Source organism: Phoca vitulina, unplaced genomic scaffold, assembly GCF_004348235.1.
Source record: "Phoca vitulina isolate PV1807 unplaced genomic scaffold, GSC_HSeal_1.0 scaffold4, whole genome shotgun sequence".
Taxonomy (NCBI): Eukaryota; Metazoa; Chordata; class Mammalia; order Carnivora; family Phocidae; genus Phoca; species Phoca vitulina.
The window spans coordinates 23,603,352-23,622,874 of record NW_022589707.1 but is presented as its reverse complement, the minus strand read 5'-3'; the positions used below and the strand labels follow the sequence as shown (position 1 = coordinate 23,622,874).

The following is a 19,523-nucleotide window of genomic DNA, read 5'->3' as shown; positions in this document are numbered from 1 at the left end:
TAATATGGATCTTATTTATCTTTTTTAAATTGTATTTTCTTGTGTTTTCTGATGTATTAAACCTAATGCCAGTCATTTATCATAGAATTAATATAATTTGCTGGATCTATAATACCAGAACATCTCCCTCACTCCCTTTGGACAAACCCCCTAAAATCCAATCTCTCCAGTTGATGTGAATCTGTGCTTCCTATCAGGTGTCCTTATAAGTCACAGCTGGTCCTAGATTTTAGTTAGTGGCCTTACTTATAATCCCCAAGCTTTTTTCTCTAAATACAAACTAAGCAGAGAACTAAGCATTTATCCAGAAATCTATTATAATGCAAATAGCTCTGGAAAATTTCTCACACTCAATTAAAATGGAAAAAAAAAAAAAAAAGCATCTTAAATAGATCTCAATGGGAAAAGTTTTGATTGAATTAACTAGCTGCTTTATCTTCCTATTCCACTTTGTGGTTTGAAACTTAAAATGTACGGATGTTTTAAATTGTCATAGAAATTTGACAATGAAAACGTCTGCTCCAGCAAGAAAACAAACCACCTTTTAAGCTCTTGATTTTTTTTTTTAGAAACAACATTAATGACTATTACCACCCCATAAGATTATGACATACTAGCTATGTATGTAATTATTTATTGTGAAACTTAAAGCTTTCAACACATGGAGAAAAATCTAAAGGTTTTACAATGTGATTGCTGCAAGATTTCTTATTAACCCAACTCATTGAGAATAATAGAAATGTTCATCATCTAGTACTGAAAGTTAAGCGTTCTTTTAAACTCAAGATGCACATGCAACCTGTTATTTTACTTTATCATTGTTATTATTTAAAGTTTAATTATAGCAGATCTTGCTGGCAACATTCTATTATAGGCACAGTTTTTCAGGAGTTTATGACTCAATGGTTTGAATTCACATAAGAACAAAACAGCACATAAAGTTGCCAGCCTGTATTTAATTTGTTTTCTAAAAAAGGAATTAAATGGGTTAAGATACTTTTTAAAACGAATAGTACAGAGAATAAATGAATATATAAATTAATACATATTTTTCAAAGATCCATATTTTACTGGCACAGAAAATGAAACAGGTTAATTTTAAAACTGAATATTTTTCTCACTTAAATCTAGTCTTCAATTGCAATTCTGTGTAAGTTTTAAATTATTGTAATCACTATGATTATTAATAGTAATATTAAAAATGATATTCCACACAGTATTATACCCTTAGCATATATTTAAAAGGACCTTAGGTAGACACTGGTAGAATTACCGTTCATCAGAAATACTTGAGATCTTTACAAAAAGGGACGGCAAATAGCTGAAAGAAACTTGTAATTTTATAAATCAAAACATTAGTTAAATATACTGAGAGTTATATACAAATTGTTGTTTAAAAATCATGTTTTTTGCTGTGTGAAAAAGTCCCATTTATTGGTATAATATTTTATTTTTACTGTGACTTAAAAATGTGACAGAATAATTAAGAAAAATACAAACCTTCATTATTACGATACAGAATATAGTATAATACATCTGGCTGGGATGCATTACGCAGGATAATGATTATTGATGGCATTAGAGGTATTCACCCAGTCCCACAAAATATCGTTGCTAGGATGGCATTGCAATATAGTCTATGAAAATCCCTATAAATAGATAGACTATTAACACACACACATACACACAAAGGAAAAGCTCTTTGAAAAGATCAACAAAAGTGATAAGCTTTTAGGAAGTCTGACCAGAAAAAAAAAAGAAAAAAAAAGGGGAGGACACAATGACAAAGACGCTACAGACAAAGCAGACATCAAAAGGATAATAAGGGAATAATAGTATCTCTACATACCCAAATTGAACAATTTATTTATTTATTTATTTATTTTTTAAAGATTTTTTTATTTATTTATTTGAGAGAGAGAGAATGAGAGAGAAAGCACATGAGAGGGGGGAGGGTCAGAGGGAGAAGCAGACTCCCTGCCAAGCAGGGAGCCCGATGCGGGACTCGATCCAGGGACTCCAGGATCATGACCTGAGCCAAAGGCAGTCGCTTAACCAACTGAGCCACCCAGGCGCCCACCAAATTGAACAATTTAGATGAAATGGACCAATTCCTAAAAAATGCAAACTAACACAACTCATCCAACATGAAACATAATTTTATGTCCCTATAACTATTAAGACATTGAAACCATAATTTTAAAAACTCCCTGAAAAGAAATCTGGCTCTGGTGATTCACTGGAGAATTCTACCAAGTCTTTTCCTTCCCTTCCCTTTCCTGTCCTTCCCTTCCCTTCCCTTTCCTTTCTTTTCCTAAGAGAGGGAGAGAGAGGGGTGAGGAGGGGCAGAGGGAGAGGGAGGGAGAGAGAATCTTAAGCAGACTCCGTACCCAGCACAGAGACCTGCTCGAGGCTTGATCTCACGACCCTGAGATCATGACCTGAGCCGAAGTCAAGTCGGATGTTTAAATGACTGAGCCACCCGGGGACTCCAAATTCTACCAAATATTTTAAAAGGAATCCTTACTAAATTTGTAAATCAAATGTTACCCGATTTCAAATCCAGGCAAAGTCAGTACAAAATTCTAGAAGATAAAATAGTAGAAAATCTTGAGGATCTAGGACTTGGTGAAGAGTTTGTACACATGGGGCGCCTGGTGGCTCAGTTGGTTAAGTATCTGCCTTTGGCTCAGGTCATGATCTCAGGGTCGTGGATCAAGCCCCATGTAGGGCTCCCTGCTCAGCAAGGAGTCTACTTTTCCTCTCACTCTGCTCTTATCTTCTCTCTCTTTCTCTCTCTCTCAAATAAATTTTTACAGATAACACGGAAAGCACAATCAATAAAATAATAATTGATAAATAGGGCTTCATCAAAATAAAAATTTTACTGTGTGGAAAACCCAGTGAATGAGGATGAAAAGACTCTTATATAGACTGGGAGAAATCAATTGCAGACCACAGAGGTGACAAAAGGAATCACATATATGATATATATAATAATCATATGCTATATATATGGCTGATATATATAGATAAATAGATGTAGTTTTGTATATCTATCTTTCTATCTATCTATCTATCTATCTATCTATCTATATCTCATAGATAAAGAACTCTCAAAATTCAACAATACAAAAATCAAACAAGTCCAAATAAAAAATGGGCAAAAGACATGAAGGAATATTTTTTTTCTCCTATGAAGTTTTACCAGAAAAAAATTCCTAATCTGTTCATTCTGTTACACTTCTTAGCACACTACAATTTACTTCTGAATGGTTTACTTGCCAAATAGATGGAAAGGGTTATTGGTCTAAGAAAAAGTCCCAAATCAATAGAGATTTTACTGCATCTTTAAAATATTCACAGATCAGTCTGAAAAATCATCCAGCATCTTGTTGTTTCTGTAGGTGAACAACTTAGATCTTATTCATCAGCCTGCTGGACTGTTCCTTTTTCAGAAACATAGATACCATCCAAAAACTTTCTGATATCCTTGTTTGTAACTGCTGTGCCTTGCTGAATCAAAGCAGCTGAGTTTGATACAAGTTCAATGTCATTTCCTTGAAGAAGTAACTCATCATCATTCTGGGCTTGAGATATTAAACAAGCAACACCTGGCCTCATCCAAATCCTGCAGATGTATTTTTCACCCAAGAAATTTTGGATTTCAGCAAGAACCATTCTCCTGAATAACAACGGTGATGGGGAAGTGAACATACACAGACCTCATCTTGTAGCAGAAGCCCAGAGTAATGCCCTGGATCACGTTCTGTACGCCACTACAGATCGTGCGAACAGTAGCCAGTTCTTTGCTAGTTCCCCACCATTTGTCAACTCGGAGCCTCTTCTTGTCTTTTCTTCTTTCCTTTCCAAGGAGACTGAGTTCTACATTGATGTGATTGAAGTCCCTTTGGGGCCTTTTACAGTAACTGCACATCCTTTGAGTGATGTCAACATTTTCTGGAATGTTGACAGTCTGATGGCTGAGAATGGTCTTCATTCTCACAGTAGATGTGGCAAACAGCAACATGAAGGAATAGTTCACTGAGAAGTATATATGCATGGCTAATAAACATATGATAAGCTTTTCAACATCATTAGTCATCAAAGAAATGCGAATTAAGGCTATGTTGAGACATCACTATAAACCTATTAGAACAGCTAACACTTCAAATAATATGAAACAGTGATGATATTAAATGGCACTGAGATGCAGATAAATGAGATCTTGTGTATCGCTGGTAGGATGCACATAAAATGGTACAGCCACTCTGGAAAACATTTTGACAATTTCTTAAAAGCTAAACGTGCACTTACCATATGACACAGTAATTGACCTCCTGCATTTTTATCTCAGAGAAATGAAAATCTACGTCCACACAGATACTTGTACATAATTGTTTATAGCAGTTTTATTTGCAATAGCCAAAAAGTGGAAACACCAAAATGTCTTTCAGTAGGTGAGAAGTTTAAAATAACTGTTGTATATCCAGGAGCACCTGGATAGCTTAGTAGGTTACGTGACCGACTCTTGACTTTGACTCAGGTCATGATCTCAGGGTGGGGAGATGGAGCCCCACATTGGGCTCCACACAGCATGGAGTCTGATTGAGATTCTCTCTCTCCCTCTGCCCTTCCCCCTGCTCATGTGCTTTGTGTGTGTGTGTGTGTGTCTCTCAAAAATAAACAAACAAACAATAAAATAACTGTTGTACATCCATGCCATGGAATACTACCAATAAATAACAAGTGATTATTTATCAATACATGAAACAACTTGGATGGTTCTCAAAGGTATTATGTTGAGTAGAAAAACTTAATTGTATGAGGATGATTCCATTTATATAACATTCTTTTTTTTTTTCTTTAAAGATTTTATTTGTTTATTTGACAGAGACACAGCGAGAGAGGGAACACAAGCAGGAGGGGTTGGGAGAGGGAGAAGCAGGCTTCCTGCTGAGCAGGAAGCCCCACGCGGGGCTCGATCCCAGCACCCTGGGATCATGACCTGAGCCGAAGGCACATGCTTAACGACTGAGCCACCCAAGCGCCCCTATAACATTCTTAAAATGATAAAATTATAGAGATGAAATATACATCAGGTCTTACCAGCAGTTAGGAATAGTCATCTGGCATCTGGTTGCAGGTTCAATTATAAAAAAGTACCATGAGAGAGATTATTGTGGCATAGAATATCTAGATTGTGCTGTTGGTTATACAAATCTACATATGTGACAAAATGGCATGGAATTATACACATACATTGTACCAATGTAAAATTTCTGTTTTGATATTGTATTATAATTATGTAAAATGTAACCATTGGAAGAAGGTAAAAAGTAAGACTCTTCTCTGTATTATCTTCACAACTTCCTTTGAGTATGTAATTATTTCCAAAATAAAGGTTAAAAAGCAAACAAAAAAATTAATACAGAAAGAAAAGCAATAAACCTGCAAAATCCTCCAGAGCTGGAAATGTAATTGCAGTGCTCTTTCAAAGATATTTCAGAGGTTTTCAGCAGTTGAATAATTAGAATTATTGGATATGTGAACTTCAAAAGAATTATTTTCCTAGCATTGTTTTGGAATTTTATGTAGTTATAATTATTCTGTCAAATCCTACTATTATTGGAAAAAAGTATCAGTAGATCTCTAATTATGACAATCACAACTGGAAATGTATCAGTATTCTGTATTACTGATTTTTTTTAAATTTAAGCAGATCATAATCAAAATTAAGTCCATACATTTTCCTTTGGAAAATCAAATCACACTGGCAACAATTTCATCAAATATTTAAAGATTCAACATTATGTAAAATCAAATGATCAATAAATCCAAATCAGAACAACATGTCTATAAATATATTGACTCAAGGATTTAAAGTCATAACACACTCAAGACAACACAGATGTTGCACTAAAAAGTGCAACATGCATCATAAAATGCAGAGGGATTCCTAATATCTATGAATGTGCATGCAGATAGGACTTTCACAACATTGCCAAGCATTGTGACAGCGTGTCTTAGCAGAATTCTGAATAAAATCTTTAACCATCTGCTTTTTTTCTTTCCTTTTTTTTTTAAGGAAGTGAGTACCAAATGTCTATAATGCTAACAATTCTCTTAGTAGGTTAATAGTGAGTGACTCATCCTACTAAAAGTGAAAGTCTGTGGGATTTCATGCCATTGCTTATAGCAACTGAAGCAGTAATTTATGTTTTTGTATCTTAGCTGTTTGGGGAAACATTCTTCTGGACTCTCTCAGGGGCATGTTATTTTATAAGTGGTGGTCTTTCTTATATTTTGGAGGTTTAGATGCTGGTGAGGTCACACAAGTGGAAACTAATCAGAGGGCTTACTTCACGTGGAAGAAAGGTTCTGCCTTCATTTCATACCCTCTGGTTCTAGTGGTCTTTTAAATGCTCACCCAGGAAACAGATTGGGTATCAAAGATAATAATAATAAAATAATAATAATGACAATACAAAGTATAGCTCCTACCATATTCCATCACTGGACTAAATACTTCATATGTATGAATTAATTTACTTTTCGCAACATCCCTGTGATGAAATAACGATTGTTGCAATTTTTTTCAATTTATAAGTGAGGAAACTAACAGGACAGAGATACTGACTCTCATGTCTGTTTTCATAATCACACATTTTAAATAGCATGTACCTATTTTTAATTTTTTTAGGTTCTTTATGTTTTTACTTTTTTTTTGCCTTTAAAACATCAGTCCTGGGCGCCTGGGTGGCTCAGTCGTTAAGCGTCTGCCTTCGGCTCAAGTCATGATCCCAGGGTCCTGGGATGGAGCCCCGCATCGGGCTCCCTGCTCAGCGGGAAGCCTGCTTCTCCCTCTCCCACTCCCCCTGCTTGTGTTCCTTCTCTCGCTGTGTCTCTGTCTCTGTCAAATAAATAAATAAAATCTTTTAAAAAAATTAAAAAAAAATAAAACATCAGTCCTTTGTTATATCACAGAACATTTTAGATAATAAGTCGTGTTTTCAGTATTCAGTCAAGTACCTATTGTGTCCTCCCTAGGTTTCTGTCAGACTGTGACTTTGGGGTGCTTTGTAGTTCTTAAATCTAAACAATTCATCTGTGATGTCTTCATAAAACACTATGTGAATGACTGAAACTATCCTGAATATAAGAATGAAGTCTAGTAGAAATTACATTTGATCTGGTACAAGTTTGTTTACATATGTAGTCTGAGCATTTTCTCTACTTGGATGATTCCCTGTCTCTCTTAGTGCCCATAGACTATTGTCTCAGTTCATAGTCTTCTCTTCCTAAGAATTAGAATGTGAGCTTGTTCTGTTTACTGCTCTCTGAGACCTATGTATTCTTTGTTTTCTAGCACCCAGTAGAAACAACTATGTTTTCAAAAATGAATCTATCCTTGTGTCTAATCAGTGCTCACACTATCAAACTTTTGGTTATCAGTAATTCTAATAACCTGACTTTGTGAAAACCTAATAATTGCATATAATTATAGACTTTATCTTCTGACTATATATATGAATAAATATCCTACCTTAAGAGAAGTCATTTTAATTATGTAGTTAATTTAATATATTAGGTATATTTGTGTGAATTAAACTTTCAAATATATTTCTATAAATATATACATATTTTAAATACCAGCATGATGAAATTATGACATATGAACTTAAATACAATTATTCATCAAAAGTGAAAAAAATGTAGTGGGGTGACTGAATGGCCCAGTTGGTTCAGCGCAGGTGGCTCTTGATTTCAGTTCAGGTCTTGATTTCAGGGTCATGAGTTCAAGCCCCACATTGGGTTCCACACTGGGCCCGGAGCCTACTTAAAAAAAAAAATGTTGAAAAGTCCTAAAATAACTATAACTTAATGTTAAATTTGCTTTCCCCTTCTTACACTGAGAAGAGGGGAAAAAAAATGTTTAGCTTATAAATTGTTTTCAAATGCTCTGATAGATTATTTAGCATCAATTACATTTATTGTTAGTAATATTTTCTCAGTTTATATGGACATGGTTTATAGAAAAAAATCACATTTTATATTAATGTTTGTAAAGGAATTAAAAAGCCTACCTCAGTAATGATATAACAAATGTACATTTCTTGAAATAATGATGATGGCAGTTTTAGAAATAATATTGTTAATGGAAGAGTGATTCTTTGTTAGTGTGATATTTAAACTGATTGACATCATTACAAATGGCTTACTAGATTCCCTAGAGCTTTTTAGTGTACTCTTTGGCAGTTACTTAAAAGGAGAGACATCAATGTCTGCCAATTATCTTTGGAGGAAATAGAGAGTACTAATGCATTCAGACATATTAGATTTGGTTAAAAGGAAAGAGGACTGGTACGGGTTTTTCTTTGTCTTGAAAATTCAACTGAGTGAAATCCTACAAGAAAAAAAATTCTAAACAGGAGTAAATTGGCAGAATTATTTATAGTTTATAACAAAATAAGACACTATAAAGAGGATAGATATATTATTCTTCTCACTGAATACTTCAAAGAACTATAGTGTGTAAAAATGTAGCCTGTCGTGTTTTGCTGGTGTGGGGCTGGGTTAGATCATCAAGTGGAAATTTGATGGGCTGCTCTGAGTATTTCTGAATTTTCATTTGAAACCTAATAATTAATAAAAACAAAATTTGGGGCACCTGGGTGGCTCAGTCAGTTAACTGTCTGCCTTTGACTTAGGTCATGATCCCAGAGTCCTGCGATCAAGTTCCCGCATGGGGCTCCCTGCTCGGCGGGGAATCTGCTTCTCCGTCTCCCTCTGCCCCTCCCCCCCATTCATGAGTGTGCTCTCTCTCTCTCTCAAATAAATAAATAAAACCTTTAAAAAAAATGTAAGATTCCCAGTAATTATATTAAGCCTCCATTATCATTTATCATTCCAACTCCTTGGCCCTTTCCTTACTCTCTTAATCATACACAGGTAAACAAACAAAGCCTTTGCCAACTCTTTCTCTCTCTGTCTCCACACACACATACACACATACATATTCTCTCTCTCTATATATATATATATAATATTAATATGTATACTAAATATATATTTTATACTAATATATAATATATTTTAGTAATAAATATTTATTTTTTATTTTTACAGATATATGTATATGTGTGTGTCTATACACACACACACACACACACACACACATATATATATATATTTAGTGTTATTCTTTTAAATTTGGGGAGAGTATATAAGAGCCACTCAAAAATTAATTTTGTCCTCAATAAAAAATACCCTTATTTGAACTTCCACCTCTAGCCTTATTAAAATATCATTGATCAGAGGACTCTTAAATAGCGTAACCACAGGGAAAAAATATTTAACAAATTTTAGATATTGTACAATCAGCAGTGTTAAACTGTTGTCAATCAGATGAAGTAAGTGGTGTGGTTACTATGATAGCACATGACAAAGCAATTAACACAATGCAATTCTGTATCTATTCACCTGCATGTAAGAAAAATACCCTTCTATAATTTTGAGTTCATTTGTGGTCACTATAACTTAATTTTTGAAAAGAAAAAAATGCAGTTGTGAATTTTATTAATAATTTATTTTTGCATAAGAATTCTGTATACTTGTAATTGCTTTCCTTGACAGTAGGGAAAATTTTGAGCCTATCTCTAGTGCCTATACTCTTCAAGTTTAAAGTGTCATTAAATCAAGTAGGGATATACATTTACTAGCTTCAAAAGTACAAGATTGTTGTATTTGTCTTTCCCTTTCCAACTGTACTGAAACCAGATCACTGAACAATAACAATTTGGTCACAAAAACTAAAAGCAAAATAAAGTAAAAAAACAAGAGGGAAGGGCACCTGGGTGGCTCAGTCAGTTAAGCATCTGCCTTTGGCTCAGGTCATGATCCTGGGCTCCTGGACTCGAGCCCCGCATCGGGCTCCCTGCTCAGCGAGGAGCCTGCTTCTCCGTCTCCCTCTGTCATTCCCCCCCACTTGTGCTTTCTGGCTCTATCTCTCTGTCAAGAAAATAAATGAAAAATCTTAAAAACAAAACAAAACAAACAAACAAACAAAAATGAGGGAGTGGGGATGCTATTGCAGACAGGCTAGTAGAACTAGTTGCCCTGTTTGATAGCTAGTGAACACAAAAATATAAAGTTAGGTTATGCAAAGAATAAGGGTTTGTGTAAATACTAAATTTATGCAACTGTGTGTTCATTGTGGCAGGTGAGGCCAGTTCATTTGCCAGAATCTCTGCCCATGCCCCTCTCTCTGGGTATCCTTCTGCTGCCTATCAAAGTCTGAGAACAACATCCTAATCACTATGAATGATCAGCTGGCTTCCTGCTGAGATCAAAGATGGATTTTCTCTGTCAGCTTTCTTTAGAACAACAATATACAAAGTAAATATTGCTGTGGCTTTATAAATCCAAACTCCTTAGAAATGTTCTTCCAGAATAATACAAAAAAAGGACTAGCATTTATATAGTGCTTTACTTATTATTATCACATTATTATCATTGTTATTATTATTATTCTAATCACATGTATTACCTAAGGATTTCTACTATAGGAGAAACCAAACATGTAACAAAATATTTAGAAAAAGGTAAAGTTTCGGGAAATACCAGTAAGAATTATTTAGTCTTGGAAAAGAGATATTTTCCAAAAGTAATTATCTGAATGCTTTCAGCACTCCTCTGATTAAAATTTCCTTCAAAATTGCTCAAATATTAAAATTACCTTCAAAATCTTCTGAAGCTATTTTCTAAGTCATTATGCATTCACTGAGAGCTTAATTATTTAGATTACATCATCTATAACCATAAAAAATATAGTCTTTGTGGAGATGCATACTTCACAGAGCACATCATTATAGTAAACATTCATTTGTACAAAATGATTGAGAGTAATATATTTTAATTAATTTAGAAGTAACCAATTTTTAAAGAATTAGGAAATATAAGCAAGTCTCATATGAAATCCTCTAAAAATAATTTTGATTTTCACAAGCTATTCATAAATATCTTTCTTGTAATGTTTTAACAACTATTGTTAACATCAATTGCCATTCTATACTAAGAAATAAAACAATTATTATAGTTTTCCTTTTTTTTTCCATTAGGTTTAGAGTTAATTGTCATTCTCTAAAGGTTTGAAAAATTAGGTTTTATTACAATATAAAAGCAGAAGTCATAGCAGTTGTGCATTTAAGATAATATATTTTAGAAAACAGACACATTTTGAAATTCATTTCAGTGCCAGCCATTGAATGGAAAGTATATCAGTGTCAGTAGGAAAGTAATGCACTGTTCACAGCACATCACAGGAGTCCACAGATGGCCGCAACAAATAGGCTAACCTCCTACTAGTCTCACAGTTCTTACTGAAATTAGCAGGAAATGAATGTATCTTCTCAGTGAACTCATATTTATTTAAAACCATACCAGTTCCTATTACCATTTTCATGACAGAAAATATATATTTAGTAGCCACCTTCCTCATTTAATACAAATGAGATAAACTCTTCTCCAGAAAATCAGAAAGAGAAAGGAGGGAGGGAGGGAAGGAGGAAAAAGAGGGAGGGAGGGAGGAAGGAAGGAAGGAAGGAAGGAAGGAAGGAAGGAAGGAAGGAAGGAAAGAAAGAAGGGGAAAGAAAAAGAAAGAAAGAAAGATTATGTTTCTGAAAGGGAAGATGTTTAAGTCCTTACTTTTTTTTTTTTTTTAAGATTTGATTTATTTATTTGCCAGAGAGAGAGAAAGACAGAGAGCACAAGCAGGGGGAGCAGCAGGCAGAAGGAGAAGCAGGCTCCCCGCTGAGGAGGGAGCCTGATGAGGACTCTATCCCAGGACCCTGGGATCATGACCTGAGCTGAAGGCAGACGCTTAATCATCTGAGCCACCAAGGTGTCCCTAAGTCCTTACTTTTAAAAATATGGTTCATTTCAGGTGAAAAATGTTCTTGGGAGGGGCTTTGAAATAAGTACCCTTTTTATGAAAAGAAGTATTTAAATCAATATTAGGGAAGATAGCCTTACATAACTGAAAATACTCAAACAAATGTCTTTGTACATTAAAACATAATGCTTTAAGGTTATGGATCAGTGGCTAGAAACACACAGAGATCACACGCTCTCTCTGTTATTTGCTCCAGTCACTGGAAGGAGAGACTACTACCTATGCTCTGTCTGCTAGGATGCCTCTCTGTCAGCATCTGAGTAGAATTCTGAGTGGTGGTTTGGAGCAAAAATAATGTCAGGGTTTATATTCTCCAGAGACCAACTTGCCCACTCACTCTGCCAGGATTTGAGAAGTTCTGAATCATTTGTACTGACAGGCTCTTGATTTGCCCTTTTCAGGTCTAGGGTCTGTTGTCTTCTTTTGAGTGTTGCCAGATTTTTAATGGTCTTTTTTTTTTTAATCCTCCAGGAACCAATGAATAGTTCTTTGGTTTGTAGGGGTCCCTCACGTGAGTAAGGGTGATGCTGTAGGGAGTTTGTAATGTCAAGTTTGTTAAGGATAAAGTGTTCGGTTCTGTCTTTTATCCTATTCAAAAGTTTAATACTTGAAGTCTCTAAGATGATAGAACTTAGCATACATAGTTCTTGTAGCATTTTTCTATTACAGAATAGAGCTCAGAATCATTTCCATAAGTTGAGATATAAAGTCAAAGTAAACATGAACTTAAGGGTTGGCTCATACATTAGCTAGTAGGAAGAAGCTCACAATAATCATAGGCTTAAGTGACACTGCTAATTTTTCTCTCTTTTTTATTTATTATTATTAATTTTTTTTTTTTTTTGCCAGGGACCGCTAGCACTTTTGACAAAGGACCATATTGTACATACAATTCTGTGACAGTACATTACTTGAGAGTCATGTTTGGGTGGTTGGGGAAAAAATAAATAAAACATTTTTAAAAAAGGATAACTTCTAATAGTAATTTGTGATACTGATTATGCAATTACTGCTTTTTACCAGTTTAGAGTTTGGGATCTGAGGTCAGACAGACAAAGGTGCAAATCTGCCTCCAAGAAGGAACAGGTCTTGGGGTGCCTGGGTGGTTCAGTGGGTTAAGCTGCTGCCTTCAGTTCTGGTCATGATCCCAGGGATCCTGGGATCAAGCCCCATATCAGGCTTCCCTGCTTAGCGGGGAGTCTGCTCCTCCCTCTCCCTCTGACCACCCCCCCCCAACTGCTGATGCACTTGTATGCGCACTCTGTCTCTCAAATGAATAAATGAAAAATCTTAAAAAAAAATGAACAGGGCATGTAACACTTGAATATATTACTTAACTGTGTCGACTCATTTATTTATCTATAAATGTATGATAATGAAGACAAAAATCTCATAGGAGTGTTGTGAGATTTAAATTGCACAATGCATGTGAAGTTGTAGCATAGTACATTGCACATTTTTTATCCCCTTAAAATGTAGCTGCTGTTACTGTTCAGCATCAAGTCTTTCTCATCATCATCACTATTGATTGACTTGTTCATGTTTTTCTCCACTGTTTGATCACACGTAGTAACTTGCCCAGAAAAGTTTCTCCGTATTTGCTAATCAAGTTGAGCTAAATATAAACATTCATTTCATTTTGTATTACTTTAGGATCAAGTTGTCCCTCTCCCTATCTAATACTGAGCACATTGGTAAATATCATTTTTGGAGAGACTACTGTTTAGGGCTGATTGACAATGGCTTCAAGTGTGCTGGTCCTAAAGCCATTGGATAACCAACTGCATTTACAAGAAACTAGATATCAGTGTGAAGAACCCACAAGACCTGAATAATATGGGCAAAGAATATACAGAATGCTCACTATTTCCCACAGGATTTCGATTTAACTGGGAAAACTATAGTTTTTATTTTTATAAAGAAGATGGCAAAAGCATATAATCTAAATCTGATGCAACAATATTTGGAAAAGGAAAACAGATCCACTATACTTAGAGGAAGATCAGGTTTCTCTTTTGGAAGATAAAATGGTCTAAATGTGACCTAGAGAGTAGAAAGCCTAATGCACCCTAATCATTTTATGGCACTGTATGGAAAATGAAGTAACTAGTTCCATCCCTGTGATTTATTACGTATGAGATATTGAATAACATTCGTAATCTCTCAGAGCTTTTAGTATTTTTAGCTTTAAGATGAGGGTAACCACATCTGACCTTCCTCAATCACTAGAATCAAATGACAAATTATCAAAAATGAGATCAGCATATAAAGGTATATAATGTACTATATATAATAGGTGCTCTAATTATAGCAGGTATGTTATGATCTTAACAGTTTAATAACTCAGAATTTTAATAGGGTATATATACACTGTGAAGTGTGTGTATATATATAATATAAATTATATATATCAATATATACATACATTATATATACATTATACACATATATGTGCACTATGGTGTATTATATATGTATTATATACACTGCATATATATAATATATATTATGTGTTATGCACATTATATGTGTACACTATGTAATAGAGATACATATATTATAGACATAGATTATGTATACATTATACACATTACATATGTGTAATATATTTACCCTATTCACTTCCACTTATGCCCCTTAATTTCCATGTTTGTTTAGTTGTATGCTGCTAGATGCAGCATTTTGCTTCCTTAGGTCACCCCATTTTATTCCTTGGTTTGGTGAGTTTAAGGTTTCTCTAAATTTTCTAGTAAGGAAGAAAGCAGAGCCCTTTAAAAATAACCATGCAATTAAGGGGACCTCCACTAAACTACTGTTCTAATTCCCAGCTATCCTACAAGGAGACTAAGTCTTGCTTTTAAACCAGGAAAACTCTCTCTCAAATACATGTGACTTTTCCCAAGCCTTGAGGATACAGATGAAACTTTTAAGTTCTCTTTGTTCAAGTATCAGATATTACTTTATCATAGCCAGGCTTTGAAATTGAAAAAATTGACATTAATCTCAAACCCCCATGTCTCTATAAATCAATACTTTTCCTTTCAAAGTTCTATTCTATATTAAGATTCCAAACATTTGACTTCTTTGTACTTTCTGGGTCCTTTAATCTCCTCTTTCCTAAGGTGAATGAATATGTGCCTTTGAGGTGATGAATATCATTGATTCTTTGTAGAAAGGAAAGATACAAGAGCCATGTATTAGTTTGCTAGGACTGCCATAGCAAAGTACCACAAATTGGGTGACTTAAACAACAGAAATGTATTGTCTCAGTTTTGGAGGCTAGAAGTCCAAGATCAAGGTGTTGGCAGTTGTTTTTTTTCCAAGGGCTTCAAGGGAGAATCTATTCCATGACTCTCTCCTAGCTACTGATGGTATGCTGGCCATCTTTGGCATTCCTATGTGCATCACCCCAGTCTCCATCTTCATGTTCACACGGCATTCACCTTATATCTGTGGCCGTGTCCAAATTCCCCCTTTGTATAAATACACCAGTCGTGTTGGATTAGGAGCCTGCCCTACTCCAGTATGACCTCGTCTTTATTAATGACATCTGCAATGACCATACTTACAAATGAGGAGACATTATGAGGTACTGAGAGTTAGGACTTCAACATATGAATGGGGGGGTGCACAATTCAACTCATAACAGGCCATAAGGACAAAGTATAAAAACTCTCTTAGTTAATGCATCTAAATTCTGTCCTGCAGTGAATTAATCTTAATGGTTTATTCATTATAGCATCCCCTCACCAATATAGGCCATGTACTTCTTTGTAATCTAATCTATAGCAAAAATGCTGGTTTCTACCTGTTGCGTGCTCTGTACACCAAAGGAAAAGGGTGCTCATATGTGTCTTTTAATGAGGACACTACATTTAATCGCATGTATCTGTGCTATTAGGAAGAAAGGTCATAATAAAAATATAAGCAATAAAGAAAATGTGATTTCTGTTTCCACATATTAAATAAAAACTAGCTTTGATACTTCTGACTTTTGAAAATTTCCTTTTTATATTCCTAGCGTTTATTGTATAATAAACACCAGCAAATTTTGGAAGAATAGCTTACTCCTACACAAATTATCCTAGTTTTCTATTATGATGTAAACACATTTAAACAAACTCTATGTGGTTTGAAGAGTAAAGAGTTTATTAAGATAATAACCATCCTAACAGGTGTGAGGTGATACCTCCATTGTGGCTTAATTTTCATTTCCCTGATTATTAGTGATGTTGAACACCTTTTTATGTACCTGTTGGCTATTTGTATGTCTTCTTTGGAAAAATGTCTCATCAGACTCTCTGCCCATCTGTTAATTGGGTTATTTTGTTTTCTGTTGAGTTATATGAGTTCCTAATATATTTTGGATATTAACCCTTCGTCAGATATATGGTTTGCAAATATTTTCTCCCATTCTGTATGTTCCCTCTTATTTTGTGATTGTTTCCTTTGTTGTGCATAGTATTCAGCCATTTAAAAAAAAATCTGCTATTTGCAACAGTGTGGATGAAACTGGAACTTATGATGCTAAGTGAAATAAACCAAAGAAAGACAAATACTGTATGATCTCACTTATGTGTAGGTTCGTAAATTGTCAAACTCAGAACCAGAGAGTAAATGGTAGTTATCAGGTTCTGGGAGGGGTGGAAAAATGAGGAGATGTTAGCCAAAGGGTACAGACTTCAACGTATAAGATGAATGAGTTCTGGGGATATAATGTACAACATAGTGACCATAGATAATAATACTGTATTGTATACTTGAAATTTGCTAAGTGAATAGATCTTAAGTGTTCTCACCACACCAAAAATAACAACAACAACAACAACAAGATAGCTATGTGAGGTGATAAATGTGTTAATTAGCTTGATTATGGTAATCATTTCAAAATTTATACATATATCAAATATTAAACCATCACATTGCATACCCTATATATATATAATTTTTACTTATCAATCATTTCCCAGTGAAGCTGGAAAAATAATTTTAAAATAATAATAATAAAAAGAGTTTATCAAGAAGTTTAAAATAGGAGTTAACACAGCTTCTTCTTTCAGTAATATGTATATGTTACTCATTCTTCTTTGACCTATGGTGTCATTGCTATGAAATGAAATTCTCATGCCCTTTCTATATATTGTAATACCAAAAACAGTATTTCCCTGTTTTCCATTTACCTAATATAAAGATATTTTTATAATGCTATATAATTTTTTAAGCTAGATAAACTATACACATAAAATGTATGGAGTATATACTATTTTCACCTATCTCTACCAACAGTGGAGAATAATTTATTTAAAAATGTATATAAAGCTGAAAAAACAAAAGTTATGTATTCATAAAGAGTTACTCCATTTAGTATTTCTGAGGATACAGTGTGAAGTTGAGGAATATTTTTTAAATATTTCTGATTTTTCTCATCCTTTTAACATTATATGAGAATTTGGATCCCTAGAGTCATAGCATTTGTCCCAAGAATCATTATGATAACTCTCAATTAATTTCTTTGTAATTGACATTTTGAAGGAATAAATAAGTTCCTAGTTTGATTTTTATTTTGTTGAAAGTAACCTGTTTACTTACTTATATATAATGAAGCTTACTCTGCAGAAAAATAAAAAGTCAACTCACAAGGAAAAAAAACATGAATATATTTGTTGCAGCTGTCAGGAAACAATGCTCCATAAATATTTCCATGTTTCCTCACATCAGGGCTTACTGAACAAAGATTACTGACAACCTATGTAAAGAATGATTGAAGAGAAAAAAAAAAAAAACAAGCCTTGTAAGTTTCTGAGAAATTTATAGACAATCTTCCCTGGAGCCATTTGTTTACATTCCAGGGGTTGTAAACCTACAGACCTTCTCCCTCCAGAGAGTATGTATTTATATTCCAGAGCAAACATCAATTTCTTTTCATCTTTGGAGAGATAGATGTGCCAGCCACCTTATATAAGCTCCCAGTTTCATAGTTTTGGGGTTACTCTCCTGTGATACATACCTTGCAATACATAGAGTTGACATCTGCTTTCATCCCTTCATCCTGTGGTGATTTGGAGCATGGGAACTGGTACAAGGTATTTTGTGAATCGCAAGTCTGGTTTCTGATACAAGGAAATACTGATTCTCTGTGTGTGTGTAACATAGTAATGTATAATTATGCAAGTAGGGTAACACCTCAAAATGTTCTTTCATAGTTTCAGATGGGCTAACTACAGAGGAAATGAACAAGTATAAATCCTATAAAGGTATGATCCAGATCTATATGGATTAGTCAACCTTGATAGTTCTCAAATGTAATACAGAGAAAGAAAAAAAGTTACCAAATAATATAGAGTGTAATACAATTTAGTTCAATGTAATTTGTGTTGTAATATTATTTGAGAATATTCTAATCTCCTTCAAAAAACTAGAAAAACAAACAGAATTGATAAAATACATAAGAGTTAAGCAAAGAGAGAAAATAAGCTGGCAGCTTATGAGCTATAAGCAATATTTTGTAAGTTGTGTTAAGATATATAATGATGAAACAAGTTGTGAGATAAAGAAATTATAATATATGTTAAATATACATCACAAGTTAGTAACCTCAAGACATGTCAAAGATAGATGGAATAATTAGAACAAACAAAAGTGCTACTTTTAAATAGAAATCAATGGAAAGATCAAGTCATAAGTTATAATTATGTCACCAATAAGCTGACAATTGTTATCTTTAAATTGGCTATCTATTTATGACTCCTATTATGTTCCCATTTGGTCTCTCATGGGCTCAGAACAAGAACAGCTAAAAGAAATAACTGCTCAGTAGACTAGTTATTGATCTATAGCTGTGACCAGGACTTCTTGTTTGGCATCTCTTTGACGGGGTAAGTATGTTTATGTTGGCACCTTCATTCTCTTAAGCTCCTGACTCAAACCTTAGGTCTGGTCCCCATAAACACCATTAGTTGGTAAGACTGGCATGGCAGACAGAGGTACAGATACACATGATGTTGTCTAACTTAGGCTTCAGGAAGTTTGCTCTTTCATTGTATCTTGTTTACTCCTTGCTTCCTGCTATTATGTTTTTAACTGATTTTGTAAAGCACGCCATTCAGAATCTTAATCTGGCCTGACAATTCTTCTATCAGGAATAACCTCTAGAATAGTTTTCCTGATATTATCTCTTAGGCTTCTATTGCATAAAGATAATTTTTCCACAGGTGGGGCGCCTGGGTGGCTCAGTCAGTTAAGTGTCCAGCTCTTAGTTTTGACTCAGGTCATGATTGGGTCATGAGAACAAGCCCCACATTGGACTCCATGCTCAGTGCGGAGCCTGCTTGAAGGTTGTCTCCCTCTGCCTCTCTCCCTTCAAATATTATAAATAAATCTTAAAAAAAGATAATATCCCACAGATAATTAAGATATGAAATAAAACTATGTATTATTTGTTGGACATGTTTTACTACCAAAGAAAGGGGTATGGAAGGACATTAAAATATATTAAAGTGGCTATGATAAGGCAAAGGGTAGCAGAATGGGAAAAGAGTTCCTATTTATAGAGAAGTTAAACTTTATATGT

At 34.4% G+C, this 19,523-nt stretch overlaps 1 pseudogene; it reads right to left on the bottom strand.

Moving 5' to 3' along the window:
* Positions 1 to 3,423: 3,423 nt before the first annotated feature.
* LOC116630451 lies at positions 3,424 to 4,000 on the bottom strand (annotated as a pseudogene).
* Between the last annotated feature and the right edge of the window lie 15,523 nt (positions 4,001 to 19,523).